The 18,007-nt window shown below is 44.1% G+C and overlaps 1 long non-coding RNA gene across 1 annotated transcript; it reads left to right on the forward strand.

Moving 5' to 3' along the window:
* The first annotated feature begins 14 nt into the window (after positions 1-14).
* Positions 15-14,144, forward strand: LOC127559922 (uncharacterized). Its single transcript, XR_007953230.1, has 5 exons — positions 15-264; positions 772-1,590; positions 2,384-2,511; positions 12,609-12,743; positions 13,904-14,144. It is a non-coding gene; the product is annotated as an uncharacterized LOC127559922 (long non-coding RNA).
* The last annotated feature ends 3,863 nt before the right edge of the window (positions 14,145-18,007 follow it).

Genomic DNA, 18,007 nt, shown 5'->3' on the forward strand with positions numbered 1-18,007 from the left:
AAAAAAAAAAAAGAAATAAGTGTGGCTTAGGAGGAGGGGGGTGGGAATGATCCCTGGGTCAGAGCTGGGGCAGGTGAAGCTCCTGGGGCTGGGAGACGGAATCCCGGAGGGCAGAGCCACCCGTGGGCAAGGAGCTGGATGAAGAATGAAGGTCACTGAGAACCGCGGGAACCAAAATAAATAAATAAAGTCGGAAAGGCAAGAGCTCAGCGGAGAACCGTCTACACGGAAACCACCCAAGCGATGAGTTCTCTCAGGTCTGAGGTAGGCGCAGTCAGAAGTCAAAGTGCATTTGCTTTTGTCTTGGGGTGTCTCTGTCTGAGTGTCTCAGGGGTGCAGGTGTGTGTGTGTGCGCGCGCGCGCGTGTTTCTCCACAAAGCGATTTAAAAGGGGGGAATAAATGAAAAATTTTAAATGAGTGAAGGAGCTTTGGATCCTAAACTTCCAGCATAGCCCAGCGGGTCGAAGGGTGGGGGGTGGGGGGTGGGGAAGAGAATGGAACGCAGCTCTTGGCCTGAAGGAGGGGGGTGGAGATGGGGATGCAGCGAGGGAGGGAGGGGGGCAGCAAGACAGGAGACGCCAGCTGAGGCGACGGGGGAGGAGGGAGGGGAAAGCTCTTGTTGGCTTGTTGGTTTTGCTTGTTGTTGTTGTTGTTGCCTTTTTTAAAAAGAAATATTTGTATCAATAAAAACTGGACAGAGAGGCTTCCACTAGGGAGGTCGCCTAGAGGCGCGCTGGCTGCACCTCTTTGCCCACCGCCCTTTTGCCTAGGTCTCTTCGGAGCGGCCCAGCGGGCTCTGCGCGCTCCCCTCCGGTTCAGCTCCTGGTCCAGGGGAGGCCGGATCCTCAGTTCAGCGCGCCCGACCAATCATTTCTCTGGTCACTGCTTCCCTCCAGCTCCACGCGCAGTCCCGCATTGCTCGGCCAGCTTTGTGGCTGTGGGTGAGTGTCCCGGAGGCAATCGCTGGGGGAGGGGTTGGGGCAGAACTCAGGTTTTTTACCTCCTTTTTTCCTTCTTTCCTTTCCTTCTCCCACCTCCCGCTTTTTCTTTCTTTCTTTCTTTCTTTTTTTTTTTTTTTTTTTTTGTTGTTGTTGTTGTTGTTGTTGCGGTTGCAAATATCAGTGCCCTTTCTGGCTTCCTAATTTTTTTTTCTTCCAAGGATTAGAGAGAGGGCAGGTCCTCACAGATCGCCAAAGAAATCCCTATCGTCCTAGTGACCACGGTTCCACCAGGTCTGTACAGATTGTCTCTTCTGCTGGCTCCGCCGCGGCTCGTGGCTGTCTCTCTCCCTGAGTGCCTGTCCCCAGTCCCCCGTCCCCGTCCGTGCGTCTCTCTCAGGCTCCGGCGGCTTCGTCACTGCTCTCGGCTGTTCCCAGCCGCTCTGGAAGCCCCCTAGCCTTAATGCAGCGCTCGACTACGTCACTGCGGGCGGCGGCCAATCAGAGACTCGCGGTCCCTCTGTAAACCATTATCCATCCCGGCGGCCGGGGAGAGTGCAGCGAGACCGCTTATAGTGAATCAGCCACGGGACCCGCGGCAAAGTACGCGGCGCGGCGTGGCGCGGCGGCCCGGTGATCAGTCCTGACCCGGTAAGGCAACAGCAAGTTTGGGAGAAAGAAACGCGATGAAGGGAGGCTGGGAATAAGTGACGGGTTGGTTGCAGGACTGGAGAGGGGAGGAGTGGGTAGGGGCGGGAATTGGAGGACCGAGCATTGTCCAGGGGTCGTGACATCGCGGGCGAGCACGGGATTGGACCTGGGCACACGGTCCGGTTTAAGAATGCAATAGGTACATATTTCTCCCTTTGACTTCCTTGGGCCGGAAGCACAGAGCGCGTCTTTGGGGAAATCGACTAGAGGGCGGGGGACTGTAGAAACTTCTGCCTCCTTCCCTCTTGCTTACTCGGGCCTTCACCCTTTCCCCTTCGAATCGCCATTCCCTTCCTCCCCTCCCCTTCCCCAGCCAAGTCCTAGGGACTCCGATCTCTGGAAGACTTTACTTCCTTCCCCCCCGCTGAGCTCTCCGTGAAAGTTATTTGGACGCTTTCCTGACAAGGGCGGGGGTGTGGTAGTGAGGCGGGGGAGAAGGTGGAGGGGCTCGAGGCCGGAGGCCAAGAATAGTGTTGGGGGGAGGCGGCTAGAATGGGAACAGCGCGACGAATGGGGAGTTGCCGTCAAGGCAAGAATCAGTGAGAAAACTTGTTGAGTTGGAGAAATCTCAATTCAGTAAGAAATGACTCGGAGGGAAGTCGTAGGACTAACTCCCACGGCGGCTCTGAGGGGAGATTGAGGGAGGATCTCAGACCCCAGCAGCTGGGTGCGGGAGAGCGTGTTGAGCGCTGGGGGAAGGAGATTAATTCTCGGATCTCTCTCCCTCCCCGAGCTCTAGGAATACGGCGTCCACTCCCCAACGCTTTGGAGCATGCTTTACTGGGTTCTTGTCAACTCCCCTTCCTCAGGACCCAGGACTGACTCGGAATCTTCACCAGTCCCGGGGTCATTTCTCGCCAGGTGTGTTGGAGTCTGATTTTGCTCAGAATGGAGAGCATTGGGGGTGGGGGGGGGGGGGGGGGGGGGAGGTGAGTTATGAGCTTGGCAGGCAGTGAACCGACATCTCGCGATCCCCTACCGCAGATCTGTTCAACCCTAAATTCCATTTCAGGGACTCAGTCTCTGTTGTTAATCGGGCTTTTTCCTGAGATGGGGCCTTCAGATGGTTAGTGGTTCGAGGCAGGATCGGCTCTCCTCCCGGTATTTCTCTCCCAACCTCTGGGTCTCATTTCCTCAAAGTATGGGATCTAGAGAGGCCGGGGTTCGCGGCGGCTGCAGCTGGGGCGGCGGCAGCTACAAATCCCTTCCATGGGATTTGTCATTTCTTTGACTAAGGTGACCTGGAAGGCCAGCCCTATGTAGGAGATCCTAAGCAAAGGAGTTTCAGAACCGTAGCTCAGGGAGCCCGGAGTGAGCCTGATGTGCCGGCTCCCACCCCGGGAAAAAACTCCCCAGAAACTCGAACCACCTCTTCCTGCGAAAGCGAGAAACGGCTACAACGAATTCGGTTAAGCAACCTTCTGGGTTTCGGGTTCTCCAGGCCTCCCTTTCATTTACCCTATCACTCCTCTTCTGGGCCGGGACAGTGCAGACCTTTGAGGTCACCACCTTTTACTTAAAACCAAACCTGAGGCCTATGGCCTTTGCCTCCCGTTGCCTGCCCCAGCCTGCCTGTCTCTCCTCCTGAATCTAGACATAAGATTGCTCCGGACCTCATCCCTTCTAGAATGGAAGAAAAGGTTGAATTCTCCTCCTTTCTTCTACTCCCCAAGTGTGAATCCCGGGGGTAGCGCAGACCCCAATTAAAAAGTCTCTCAACCAGCTTACTAAGTTTTGTGAAGTTTATAAGTCTCTCCAGGAGTTGGGCCCCTAATATCGAGGTTTGGGGTGGGGGAATTGGAAAGAGACCTCAGCTCCGTAGCTTTAGTTCCTTCTGCTCTGTCTGCAGATCTAGCATCCAGTAGAAAATCGGTGGATTTGGAAGATGAGGCTCCAGTATTGCTGCAGTTTCTTCCAGTGTCTTTAAACGCTTAAGGGCTCCCCTACTGTCCCCCCCACCATTGAGGTCGAAGTTCGAATCTGGGATGAGGTGGCTGTCCCACCAAGCTAGGGGCTTCTTCTCCCCTGCAGCTGTGCGGGTTCTCGCCCGCTGGCTCCCTCGACCCAACCGCCCCTCTCTGGAATCAATAGCTACCCGAGTCCGGGGCGGCTCACCCCCCGCCCCCGGCCCAGCTGGGTTCCTTCTCATGCAAAACAGGGGGAACCCTGGGGGCTGGGGACCTATAAGGTGACAGCTGGACCCGGCTGCCGTCCCTACCGAAGTCTGAGCTTCGGAGGCGTGTAGGTGGAAAGTGGGCGGCTCAGGGACAGTAAGCTTGGACTTGCAGCTTATTTGGGGCCAAGGGACTAAAGCGGCCACCAGTTCTCGGTTCCTGCTTGTGCGCAAAGAAGGCATGAACGCTCAAATCACCCCACAGAACCCACTTCGAGAACAGACCCGAAAGTCAAAAGTAATAATTATTGCTATTTTTATAGCGCATTAAAATATGCAAAATGCTTCACATACAAGCTATTCGAATTATTATGGAGTGCAACGAAGAAGGGAGGAGGGCTTTAGGAAATGAGGGTTCTGTCTCTGGCATCGCCCAAGTCGATTTAGCAGGTTCCCAGGTGAATTGAGAACTGGGGGAGGGGGGAAAAGGGAAGCAGACTCATTTTCAGGCGATCCTATTAGAAACTTAAATTTAAATCTTTTACGACAACATTCTATCAGCTTCCCGAGTCTATTTGTGTGGAACACTGGAGCAATGACATTTTACCTATTTTATTGCTGAGAAGAGTGACTTCCAAAAAGCCCCTAAATTGGAATCGTTTTGAGTACACTGCTCATAAGGTCCTCCAGGTGCATAAGTTTCCCTTATTCAGCCACATTCACATGTGTATATAAGCACATACACAGAGCACTGACACAAGCATGTTATTAGCATTCACAAACATACAAAGACACATGAATACTCGCACAGATATGGATACAATCACTCATAGTCCAGATGCTGCCCCATGAAAGGTTATTTTCATCAAGGGCTTTCGTTCCTTCTTGTTCAGCCACTGTGGATTCATTCTAGTTTTCCTCCCATCTAAGCCCAAAAGCATGAGAAAGACAGAATCAGATTTTCCCAACGTCCTAGTTTCTCTCTACTAGGAAGCAGTAAATAAAGATCCAAGAGAACTAAGAATCTTCAGAGTTTTAGCATCGTTCGATCTCCCCTTCAGAAAGCGTTTTGAGTACAGTGTTGGGGGCTGGAGTGAAGAAGATTTTTTAACAAATAACCTAGGCATCCTGCAGATAGTAAAGCCGAATGGGTCAGAGCTGAGTCTAAAGGCAGTACACACCCTTCTCCTCTTGCCCAATCCTGCTCTCTTGTCTCTATTTCCCTCATGTTACTCAATGACTTTCCCTCATGTTACTCAGTGACTTTCAGGTCTCTTGGAGAGGGAATTCCCCTCCTTTATCAAGCAAGACCGCAGAATGTCGGTGTTGAATGGAATCTTAGACATTATCTAGTCTAACCTTTCATTTAACAGAAGAGAAAATTGAAGCCCTTTAGTTGGTGTGAAATGACTTGTTCAAGGTCACTCAGCCAAAGGGTGACAGAGTCAGAATTAAAATCCAAGTCTTCCTATTTTCAAGGTCAGTTGTTTCCTCTCCAACATTAAGCTGGTGTTCTACACAAAGTATTCTGAACCATCTTCTCTCCCTGGCTGTGCTGGTTCCCCTGTGGTGAGGTCCCGTCTGATGAGAAGACATTCAAGAGGTCCCTACCTTCTAATAAAACTTAGTTATCCAGAAAGGGTCGAAAAGTCCAAAGAAGGAAGGCTTTTAGGGGCCAGAAGCAATCAGGTCCTGGTGCCCTTCCCGTTTGGTCTTTGCCAGGAGAACCGAATATTTTCCATCCCAATGGTGTCCAACAGAAATCCAGGCAGCCTGGGAGAGAAGAGATTTCCTTGAGACACCCTGCTCAGGCAACTTGCCGCAGGAATTTCCTCCTTTTTACAGGATAGCGTAGCCTGCTCGCTGTCTGCATTTCCACCTTTTTTTTTTCTCGCCTCTCCTGCCCCCTGCCAGTTTCTCTTTCTCTCGGTCTGTCACCAGAGTTCTGTCTCTCTAGTCTCCTAGCTTTGCGTGCTAGACAAGAACACTTCCCTCTGGGACAAAAAACCCGGTTGGCTTGGGGAAGCTAGGATCGGGGAGGGAGCCCAGAGACACCCGGATGTGGCCCAGACTAGGAAAGGTGTAGGGGCACTACGCCCCTACACACTCTGCGTTTGTCCCTCTGCTTGCGGGTACAGGTGAACTGGGGCGGAAGGAAGAGAGTTCCTGTTGGGGTAGCTTTCTGGAATGAACGAAAAAAGAGAAGAAAGTTCAAGATGCAAGTTTGCGGAAGCAGAGGGAGAAAGTATAGAAACTCTCTCTCTCTCTCTCTCTCTCTCTCTCTCTCACACACACACACACACACACACACACACACACACACACCTTCTTCTCCTCTCCCCTATCTTTCCCCCCCTTTGTCTATTTCTGTCTTTTTCTGTTTCAGCCTTTGACCGTCTAAGTGCAAGCGGGCGTGTGGGTGCGTGTGTGTGTGTGTAAGAGAGAGACGGACAGATAGGCAGATGCCTAGATACAAAGGCACAGGAAGAAAGGCAAAGACACTGAGGCAGAGGGGACTCAGATACAGACAGACTATGAGGAGGAACAAGCGTGAAAGTGAGAGTGTGTGTAAGGCGTGGTGATCACATAAAGGAGAAAAGGGAACAACATTTACGATGGGAGATTCGATTTGGTTGTGGAAGAAAGTGTGAGGGGCTGTGCGCAGAAGCCCTACAAATAAATAAAGCGTGTTAAAATGGTGTGACGGAGGATATTTAGGTACATGCACGTGTTGCTATATCTGTGTACAGTGCGGACATACACTAGCAGCGCGCGCACACAAGAGCTCGGGAAAGAAAAAACAAACCGCTTTTGCAGTCTCACAGTAATTAATCCTCTGACTAATTGACTTTCTCCCCTTACCTAATGGCGGCAGTCACTGCCAATATCTGGAGCGATACCAAGTTAGAGGGAGGAAAAGAGAGAGAGAGGGAGGGAGGAAGAGGGGGAGGAGAAAGAAGAAGAAGAAGAGAAGAAGAAGAAGAAGAAGAGAAGAAGAAGAAGAAGAAGAAGAAGAAGAAGAAGAAGAAGAAGAAGAAGAAGAAGAAGAAGAAGAAGAAGAAGAAGAAGAAGAAGAAGAAGAAGAAGAAGAAAGAGGAGAAGGAGAAGGAGGAGGAAGAGGAGGAGGAAGAAGAGGAGGAGGAGGAACAGGAGAAAAGAAGATGGGGAGATAAGTGAGAAGAGGAGATAAAGCAGAAAAGAGAATGAGAAAAATAAGGGGGAAAAGAAGAGAATGGAGAAAAGAGAAAATGGAGAAGGGGGAAAAGAAAAGAGGAAACAAGATAGAGAAATAAATTAAGAAAAAAAGAGGAGGCAGAAGAGAAAGAGCAATACCAGAAAGGAGAAGATAGAAAAGAAATATAAGCAAAGAATGGGAAGAATAAAGAGAGAATAAGAAGGGAGAGGAGAGAAAAGAACAGAGAAAATAAATTGGAAAAGGAATAGATGAAAGAAGAAGAAAAAAGAAAAGGAGAAAATGGAGAAGAGGAAAGAAGAGAGAAAAGGAAACAAAAAAAGAAAATTAAGAGAAAAGAGGAAGTGGAGCAATAGCAGCAACAGAAGGAGAAGAGATGTAAGGAAATAAGGAAAGAATAAGAAGGAAAAGAGGGGGGGAAAGGAAGGATAGAAGAAAGGAAAGTAACTGAGGGGACTATTTTCAGAATGATATGAATCTGTGCTCTGGGATTTGTTTATCCCTTCTAACCTAGATCCTCCAATGTTTCCTACACCTTTGGGACTTGTTCTGTATCTTTCTGAACAGAGAGCAGATCCTGGAAATGGGTATTCTCAAGAACCCACCTTCCATTAATTCAGTTCTCTTCCCAGATTGTCTGTGGTTATTCTGCTCAATCCTAATTCATCTTTTATCACAGAATATCCATCCTTCTTCCTAGTTTCTCCAAGCACAATGCTCAAAGGCACTTTCTGTCTTTTAGTGATGAAGCTCCTCCCTTGTTTCCCCCTTATCTCCCATATAAGGTAACTCTCAGAGTAGCATCACATCACTCTTCTAGATGTAATGACTTTCTCTTTCAGATGTAACTTAATTCTGGATCATTTCTCCAGAACACCCACCGAATGTGTGGCAAAACCAGAGAAATCAGGGGTTAAATGTATCTGAAATGAGGACAGGTAACATTAAGTGATTAAGGTGGGGGGAAGGAATAGATACAAAAACAAAGGGGGAGGGGAAGGAAAGAAGTAAGGAAGGGAAAGTAGGAAAGAGAGAGGGGGGGAAGTTGAAGGGGAGAGGAGAGAAGAGGAGAAAGTCAGAAAAGTGAAAGACAGAGCAAAGGAGGAAAGGAGAGAGATAATGGAGAAAGAAGAGACAAAAGAAAGGGAGGAGAGAGTTATAGAGACAAAGAGCAAGAAACAGAGTTAAACAATATTGGGGGAAAAGGGACATATTATACATGGAATGATAGTCCCTGAGAAAGACGGACATACTGGATAACTTGGGAGAGAATGTAAATTTCTATTGCTGAGTGTAAATGCACATGTATATGATTGTACAAGAGAGTACCTGTCTGTTTATCGCTGGAAGATTCTGCGATTGCACACATACATGCATGAATCTGTTCATTTATATGGTTTAAAGGACAGCCTAAGTATTATGTATAAGTTCAAGCGGCAACCCAAGGATAAAGAGGTTCACCCTCTTCCCTCCTCCTCCTGCTTTGCTGGTGGAACACTTGTGTCTTTAGGGAGAAAATAGTGGGGAACGGGAGAGAGAGAGAGAGAGAGAGAGAGAGAGAGAGAGAGAGAGAGAGAGAGAGAGAGAGAGAGAGAGAGAGAGAGAGAGAGAGAGAGAGAGAGATGCAAATGAGGTTGGACCTGAGCCAGCACTGCCTTGACCCAGTTGGGTAGAAGGGCCTCAGTTTCAGTCTCCTTTGGATGCTGCCAGAGGCAATTCTCTGCTGAATACAGCTCTTGAGTTTGGCTTCAGTAGCTGGGGAGGCCCTCAGGGAGGAGGCTGCTTTCTCCTGCTGGCCTCCTTCTGAAGACTAAATAAATAAACATTCCTGCCCATAAACATTGAAGTCATACAGACCAAAGAGTGAGAGGATGTAGCTCCCCAGAAAAAAAAAAAAGGCAACTTTTTTTTTCTTAAATTCATTTTAAATTCCCCTTAGAAGCATTCCTCTGTTTGACCAAAGCAAATCCCTAAACAGCAAGAGCAACATTAGTAGTAGAAAGGGAGTTGGGGGGGAGTGGAGTGAGGTTGAAATGGGGGCAAAGAACTGGGAACATGGGGAGACTCTCTCTGTACTGCTTTAAGAACACGGAGAGAGATGGAATAAAGTTATAGAGATAAAAAAAGAAGGGCATATAAAAGGCAAATAAAGTCAGAAAGAAAAGAAAGTAGAGAGGAAAAGAGAAAGAGAGACTATAATAAAAGAGGGTGAAGGCAGCCCCAGGAGGTTGGGCCCTGTCCCAAGCCATCCATCTTCATTGTCTCCGTGTGTGCAAAGGCAACCCCAGCATAAGGAAAAAAGCCACTATCGAAGCTGCGGCTTTATTTTATATCCTATAGATCAGGAGGGAGGCAAAGCTTTATTTTCGCCAAGAGACAGATATTTTATTTCTCTCTTACGGTTTTATGTGTGAGAGATGTCAGGGAGCGACAATGGATGGCTAATGCATAGGCAAGAGGAAGCGGTTTTGGCATGCTGTGTGTCATGGGGTCTTGGGGGGGAGAGCGGGCCTGGGATTTAGGGCTGATGGGACACTCTGGGGGATTTCTGCTAAAACATCTCTCTTCATAAATCCAGAAGCATGGTCAGCTCAACAGGGAGAAGAAGGAGTTTTAGGGGGGAAAAAGAGTTGGGCCTAGTAATAAATGTACACACAAAGGAAATCAGTTACCTTTCAATATGTAAGGCCAATTAGAATCCTACTGTACCATACATCGAGTCATGGAGGTGGAAACATACATCCAAACAGCTACAGATCCCATCCAAATAGATACAGATCCCATTCACAATGACTGATCTTCTATCGCTCTGTTCCCGGGTTGTGCTCCTCTCCCATACCTGCTGCATACCATTTTAACTTCTGTTCTGCCAGAAAAGAAACTCTGTTTGTCTCAGTTTTCTTATCTATAAAATGGAAATAATAACAACCACCACCTCCCAAAATTGTAATGATAAAAAAGTGAGATAATATTTGTGAAGTACTTATAAAAATGCAGGCTATTATTATTTTTTAATCCTTCAGGATCCTTTGGGAGAGCTATGTATTCATCTGCAATCATCTAATCTGTGGAAAAATCAAGGTTTTTGCCTGAGTACTTTAGGAAGTCACACCAACACACACACACACACACACACACACACGCACAGAATATTAGAATCTATTGATGTCTATGTTTCAGATCTGTCCGCACTGGGAAACTCTGGTGAAAGATTCCTTAGAGACTTCGGGTCAACTTAAGACTTATGTCCTTGGAACTATACAATGTCCATACTTCTAAATATAGACTGGAACAAGGGAACAATTTCAAGATTTTACTACTTACTTCTTTAAATTTCTTCTTCATTTCACAACACCCTGCCCTCATCCTTAAGCAAGCTGTTCCTTACCTTTCTACATAATTTATTATTTGTTGAAATCCCTGCTTACAGGATCATGAGATGGTAGATTTAGAGCTAGAAAGGGCTAGGGAGGTCACTGAGCCCAAAAGCCTCATTCTATGGATGAAGAGTCCGAAACCCTGAGAGATCCAAGCTACTTGCATAGAGATGTTAAGTTTCTGAGGTACTGGGATTTGAACTGAGGTCTTCCTGACTGGCATAATCAGTAATATTATTTTTTCTTTCTTCTACCCATCACTGTCCCCATCAGCAGGAACTCAGGTGCCTTGTAATAGAAAGAAGGCTAGAATGAGAAGTGGGAGATTTGTGTTTTAGTCTCTGCCCTGCCTCACTAACAAGTTGAATAAGTGAGAAGTTTCTACTCTCTCAGCCTCAATTTTCTCTTCTTTGAAATGGGCCCAACTAAGGTCTCTTCTACTTCTAATATCCTAAATTTTATAATCCATCCTCTTTTCTGGCATAGAGCATGTGGCTTTTTTTTTTAAAATGCCAACAAGTAGGGTGAACATAGTTTTCTAGAATGCTAGAAAATGTGGCTCAAAAATCCCTGCTTCCTGGAGGTGAGTGTAAGATTAGGCAATCCCTCAAAATATTTTGGGTTTGTCCACCGAGGCTGAGGCTGATGGGGGTAAAGTCAGGGCAGGAAGGTTGTTAGAAAATAGCTTAATTTTTGATGGCTCCCCTTCCTAAGTCTAGGGGGCAGTCAGGGTATTTCTTGAAATGTGTTACTTTTCTCCAGGAAACTGAACCAAGGGTAATTTGACAGCCCCCCCTTTTTTTAAGAAGAAAGAAAAGGAAAAAAGTGGGGGTGGGGAAATCAATGTGTGGCCGATTAGCAAGTTAATTATTTCAGTACCCCAAGGGTTAGAGTTGTGTTAAGTTGTCCAGCCCAGTGTAATTTCACAGTCTGTGCACTTCCTGGTGAGGGCTGGGCATGGCTGTGTCTGCCACTCCATCCGCCCACCTGCCTTCTGTCTTGCCGACATGCCCAGAGAGACAGAGGCAAGCCTTAGGAGTGGGCAGTGTACTTGGTATCTCGCTGGCCTTGGCTCTGGGGAGAAAAGTAGGCAAAGTAGATCTATGATCCTATCATCTATTCATTCTACACCAAGATTTTAATTAAATAGCTGGCTCTTTTTATCATCTTTTTCTTTAATTTTTTTTTTATTGAAGACAGGGAAGAAGGTAATTTATCTGAAAGTGGAATAGCTTTGGTAGACACAACTTGGGAAGGATTCTTAGTTTTCTTGTATTAGGGGCCTTTTCTGCTTCTCCTTATCTCAGTCCTGAATCCATCTTAATGATCTCTTTTGGGTCTTCCACTTTTTATAGGAGCAGTTCCCACTGACTCACTTTTCCAGCGTGTTTCTATCAAATCTCAGGGATGTGATTTCCAGGGAAGGGAGTATCAGAATGAGAATATGATGAGTGTATGTGACAGAAACAGAAACGGACAGAGACAGAGAAAAGTGGAGGGGAGGGAAGGAGGGAGAAAGAGACAGAGAGACAGTCAAAAATAATAGAGACAGAGACAGAGAAGAGAGGAGAAAAAAGGAATAAAACAGATATAAAAGAGAAACAGAGACATTCAAATAGAGATAGAGACAGAGTCAGAGAAGAGAGGAGAAAAGGGGGGGAAACAGAGATAAAAAGAAATAGACAGAGACAGAGAAAAGAGAAAGAAAGGAAGGAGAGAGGGAGAGAAACAGAGACAGACAGACAGAATCAGAGAGAGAATTATAGGGGAGCGCAAACATCTTCCCCAGAGGCCAACTCGGAATTCAAGTGAATACTAGCCTTGGAATCATTGCTCTCTACTGCTCCCCAAGGACTTCTCTGTTGCCCACCCCCCTCTTCACTCAGGTCTCCCCTCTCCCCACCCCCCTGAGTCTCCCAAGGTGGATAAACGGAGCACCACACAGTTTACTTAAGTGTGGTCCCATCTGCTCGGCCTGTCCTTTCATAAGGGGAGGGATTTATGTGATGTCCTTGTCCACAGACCTGGGATTTGGCTGGAAAGCTTGGGCTGCTGAGAATATTACGGGAGTGCTAATGTGCTGAGGAAAAGAGGAGATTCATTGCACTACCCAGTGTGTGTGTGTGTGTGTGTGTGTGTGTGTGTGTGTGCATTGGGGAGGGTTTGTATGTGTGTGGAAGAGAGGGGAAAAAGACCTCACAGCTAGAGTGATGAGTGTCTTTCAAAACTCCTAGTCAAACAAAACATTTAAAAACTTTTTTTTTTTATTCTTCAGGAGACAGCTTGTACCACTAGGCTCTCAAAAAACAGTTTCCTGGCCTGATCAGAATGAAGAACACATGATAATTGTCTGGTATGAAGAACGGGAGCTATCACCCAAGGCCCATGGATGACATGTTTTGCCCACCAGGTGCATGAAATGGCCCTCCAGTGCCCCAAACAGATACAAGGAGGGTGGACCCCTTATTTGGGGTCTGGATATGTATGTTATGGAGAGGCCTGGTAGGGGATGGACTCTCTCCTCCTTATGTGACCACAGAGGTCTCTTTCTGCTCTGACATTCTATTATTTGATAAATCTCAGGCTGAACCTGATTAGCCTGGATAGCTAAAAGTGAACACAGGGAAGCAGGGGTGTATGTGTGTGCGTGTGTGTATGTTATGGGGAAGAGAAAAAACGATTGTCTGTCAAATTATTGGCATTATTGAGCCAAAATAAATTCAAAAAGATTGATGAAATCTAAAGAATAGCGAGCAAAGATGTTCAGGTTCTTTTAAGGTTCCTTGGACTTGGATCCTGGGATTGAAAGTGCCCTTGATGGATTTTAGAAGGATTTACAGTTGCCAATCACTCTGGAGGACAAGTAATATAAAGGACAACATTCCTTTATGTCTATGCTCTTTCTCTGACCCCTTTTCAGACACCTGGGAGGTGCTCATGAAGACTGGTAGACCAATAAATGGGCTGGGGTTGGAGGGGTGGAACCATGAGTAGTTTTTCCAATTAATACCCCTATTCTCAAAGGTTAGTGTTTAGTACCAGGCACTGGTCACCTAGTTCCTAAACTGCTCCATTGACCAATAGGAAGACTTAGCATTTATCTGCTAGTCACTCCTGTACATGGTTTCCAAGGACCCCTTTCCCTGTGGGCAGCCCATAAGCCAAAACCTATAATAAAGGAAGTTAATATTCCAAGTCCTATAGACCTGGCAGCTATTTTTAATGGCGCTGGTCAAGCTAGCAGGCCTAGCTTTGTGAGAATGGATAGTATATTTTTAGTTTCGGGGATAGGGACCTGGGGACTTCACCTATGGGTTCCCCAACCAAAGAAGCTTCTTATACCTCTTTTTTATACCTTTTTAACTGATTTAAAATAAACTGCCTCTAATTATGGTCTGAGGTTCATTCAGTATCTATAAGTCTCTTTCCTTCTTCTCCGCCAACATCTGTGATGGAGAGACTAGGAATAAAGAACAGAGAAGCTTTTCCAAGGCTGGAGCTAAAGCAAGATCCTCTCCCACTATCCTTCCACCCTCAATCCTTCACCTTTCAGTTCCTTTCTTCTTCTAGCAAATGAAGAGAACGAAAGGAGCAGATACCAAGTGGGATGACATTGGACTGGAGGAAGAAAGGGAAGATGACCTCCTGAAAGGCCTGAGCAGCGATAGAGCTCTCAGATGATCCTTACTGCCATGTGTTGCCCTGAATTGTCTGACAGGCTTTAATTGTGTCTGCTCTCAATAACCTGTGTACTCCCATTTGCCAAATGCTGTTCTGCCAAAGCATCCTCAAATAAACTTGCTTAAAATGATGTCAGGGCCTTGCATGGGCTATTTAATTCTATCAATGATAAACAATGTTAATGTGTAACATTCCAGACTCCACGATGTCATGTTTCATTTATATATGCCCATACATATTTAAGCAGGAAAGATAGATTACAGATGTGTATTTTCTACTAGTTACTTATGTGAAATGCAATCAAAAAGACAGAAATCTCATAACCTGGAGAATGTACCTATATGCCTCCTTTGCACACATGGATTTTTATATTCCTACCCATCATTATGCAGTTATAGATGGCTATGGGCACGCACAGTAATTAGATAGACATCCCAGGGCTCTTGGTACATTTTCTGGCACCACCAGAAATTTCCACATTTTTCTTGTAAATGCAACCATACACACTAAATAAAGCATAACACACACTATTGTAATACGATATATTAATGTAGAATAATATATTACAATATAATGTACTACATTAATATTACATCACCACCTAACTATATTATATATCAATTATGGTAATATATATTTACTGTTATATTAAGACATAGTGGGGTATCAGATAGAGTAGACACTCTTTTTTTTCCCCTGAGGCAATTGGGGTTAAGTGACTTACCCAGGGTCACATAGGAGTGGGCAAGTCCCATCTTTTTTGCTTCAGAGACCTTTGGCAACAATCTGGTGAATCCTGAGGAGCCCTTCACTGAATAATATTATTAAAGGTATGACATAAAATACATAGGACCACAAGGCAACCAATTACATTGAAATATGCAATTATCAAAATATTTTTAAATGAGTTCCAAGTCCCAGATTAAGAGCCCCTGGAATAGATTATAATATAATATTACTATATTATATAATATATTGCTATATATAGCATCATATCATATAATATAATGTAATATGATAAGCTATGATTTGATAAGTTGTGATATAATATGATGACTAGACCCATGATGTCTTTAATACAAAGAACTTCAGATGAGTAAACTCCCTCTACCAGTTCAGATCATCTTTGCAACTTATAGTCATAAAGAATTGTCCCCAAAACGGAGAGGTTAATGATTTGCCTGGGACTCTACCAGGCTTCAAGACCTATAGACCATATTGCCTCTCAAATATAAGTACTATTATCATATAATGTATAATGTAATATATACAGTATAACAGTATAACGGTATATGATAATATATACAGTATATAATGTAATATATAGTATAACAGTATAACAGTATATAATAATATATACAGTATATAATGTAATATATACAGTATAACCTCATATGGCTGTATTCTATTATTCTGTATTGCATTTTAGATGGCACATTGGATATAGTGTCAGCCCTGGAGCCAGGAGGACCCGAATTCAAATCTAGCTTCAGACACTTACTGGCTATGTCACTTAACCCCTATTTGCCGCAGATCTTCATCTGTAAAATGGAAATACACTGGAGAAAAAAATGATAAATTGCCAACAAAACCCATGGACAAAGTCCATGGGGAACACATGGTACTGGACTCAACTGATTGACTAACAATAAATTTTGTATTAATGTCACACCAACTATATTATATCTTATCATGCAAAATACTATCCTAAGTCATATCATGCATCATGCTATGACATGGCACATCACACAATGTACAGACATGTATGTACATGTCTTATATGTGGACATTGATACACACACTCCTACCTGTATTCATTGATCTACTCAGAAATGGGTATGAAATCACAAAGCTCTTGCACATGACAGATCATATTATGTACTCACTGACATTTACTCCCAAACAAATATCACTCATATATTATTCATATATATGGAGATCCCCATCCAGTCATTTACACATACAAGTTTTTGCCCCTTGTTCTTATCACTTTATACCTAAATCTATATTATTTATATCTATGTCTATATCTATGGCTACATCTACATCTACATTGCTATCTAATATATCTACATCAAAAATACATATTTATGTTTATTTATATCATTTATATCTTTATCTTTGTCTGTATATCTACATCTATAGCAATACTTATATTTATACCTATATCTCCATTTACATGTATGTCTTTGTCTACATTTACATCTATGACTATATCTAAATAATCTATATTGATATTTACATGCATTTTTGTTGTTCAGTTGTTTCAATTGTGTATGACTCTTCATGACCCCATTTAGGGTTTTCTTGGCAAAGATACTGGGGTGGTTTGCCATTTTCTTCTCCAAATTACATTTATATCTATGTTTACATCAAGATTTACATCTAAATCTTTCTTTAAGTTGATGTCTACATCCCTGTCTATACTGATATTGTCTACATGTATATTTTTTGTCTCTCTCTCTCTATATATACATTTACATCTGCATCTCCATGACATCTATATCTATATCTATGTCTATGTCTATATCTATAACTTCAATTATATTATCCAAATCTCCATATTTCTCAATATCTATAGCTACCTTTAGATCTAGATCTAGATCTACTTTGACAGTTATAATTATTTTATCTCTATCTATCCATATCCATGTTTACATTTACATTTATGTCAATAACTATACCAATATCATGAATATCTCTATCAATGATATCTATACCATCCCTACTTATATCATCTATATAAATATCTATAGATATCTATGGCTGGATATACATAACTATTTATATATACATAGGCATATAGACCTATATGTGTATCTCTCTCTCTCACACACACACATTATAGATGCACACACATTGATATTGCCTGACACTGCACTCTCATACATGTGTGCCTTTACATGCATTTATACATGTCTATATATTTGCACACACATACTTACATCCATCTCACACAAACCTATTCTGTGTTTGCCTCCTCCCACCCCTCCATACTTTGAATAACAGCTCCTCTTGATTCTTTTTCAAGGCTCCAATCTTGGCCCAGGGCTATTGAGTTAGGTGTACTGTCCATGTTTGTACCAGGTCCAGTTCAAAGCCCAATGGGATGAATTTGGAGCAGATGTCAATTCCTATTCAGGCAAGTACTGCTGTCTGGAAGCCTGGCCTCTGCTGAAAATAGTGGGAGGGGGACATGGCTGCTGCCCTTCTCATACAAAGAGTCCTCAAAACCTGGATCACTCATTCATTCGTTGATTCAATTCCAGTGTGGTACTAACTGTATTGTACTAGGTGCTCTGAATTAATCACTTTTATAAGGTCATAAAAACAAATTAAACTAGCTTTCCATTAATTTTGGGAAGAGAATATAGGCATACCCTACCTAACTCGGTTAATTGGTTCCTCAAAATCTTGATGTTAGGTGAAATGACCTTATAGGGGGCAGTTAGCGCCACAGGAACAATGTTCTAAATTCGTGATGGGCTGAGCCCCATTGCCACAGGCTTTTATGACTTTGCCATGGGGTTTGGTTCTAATGAATTAATGACACTAATGGGAAACAACATTGTTGAGGGCAGTCTTTTGTGTGGGTATGCCTATTATATTTTTTGGAAACAATTTCAGTATATGTCTGTCACAGACAATTTCCTATATTATCATGGCTCCATCTCTTTAGCACGGTTTTCCTCCCTGTTTTGCTTGTCTCTTTCTCTGCTGTCAGGATCTCTGTGTATCTGCCTTACTGTCTACATGTGCATCATACATAATCTATGATAATATCTTAAGATCCATAGCAGGTGCTAAATAAATATATATTGTCTGATATATATCTCACACACACACACACATACACAGAACCATCACACCCACATGTCTGCCACCTGGTCCAACCTGTTGGAAATGTTGTTATTTCTTAGCAGTGAGTATGATGAGTGATTCAGAGCATAGAGAAGGTTTCTTTTTCTTTTGCTTCTCTTTTCTTTTCTCCCC

This window comes from Antechinus flavipes, chromosome 4 (assembly GCF_016432865.1).
Source record: "Antechinus flavipes isolate AdamAnt ecotype Samford, QLD, Australia chromosome 4, AdamAnt_v2, whole genome shotgun sequence".
Classification (NCBI taxonomy): domain Eukaryota; kingdom Metazoa; phylum Chordata; class Mammalia; order Dasyuromorphia; family Dasyuridae; genus Antechinus; species Antechinus flavipes.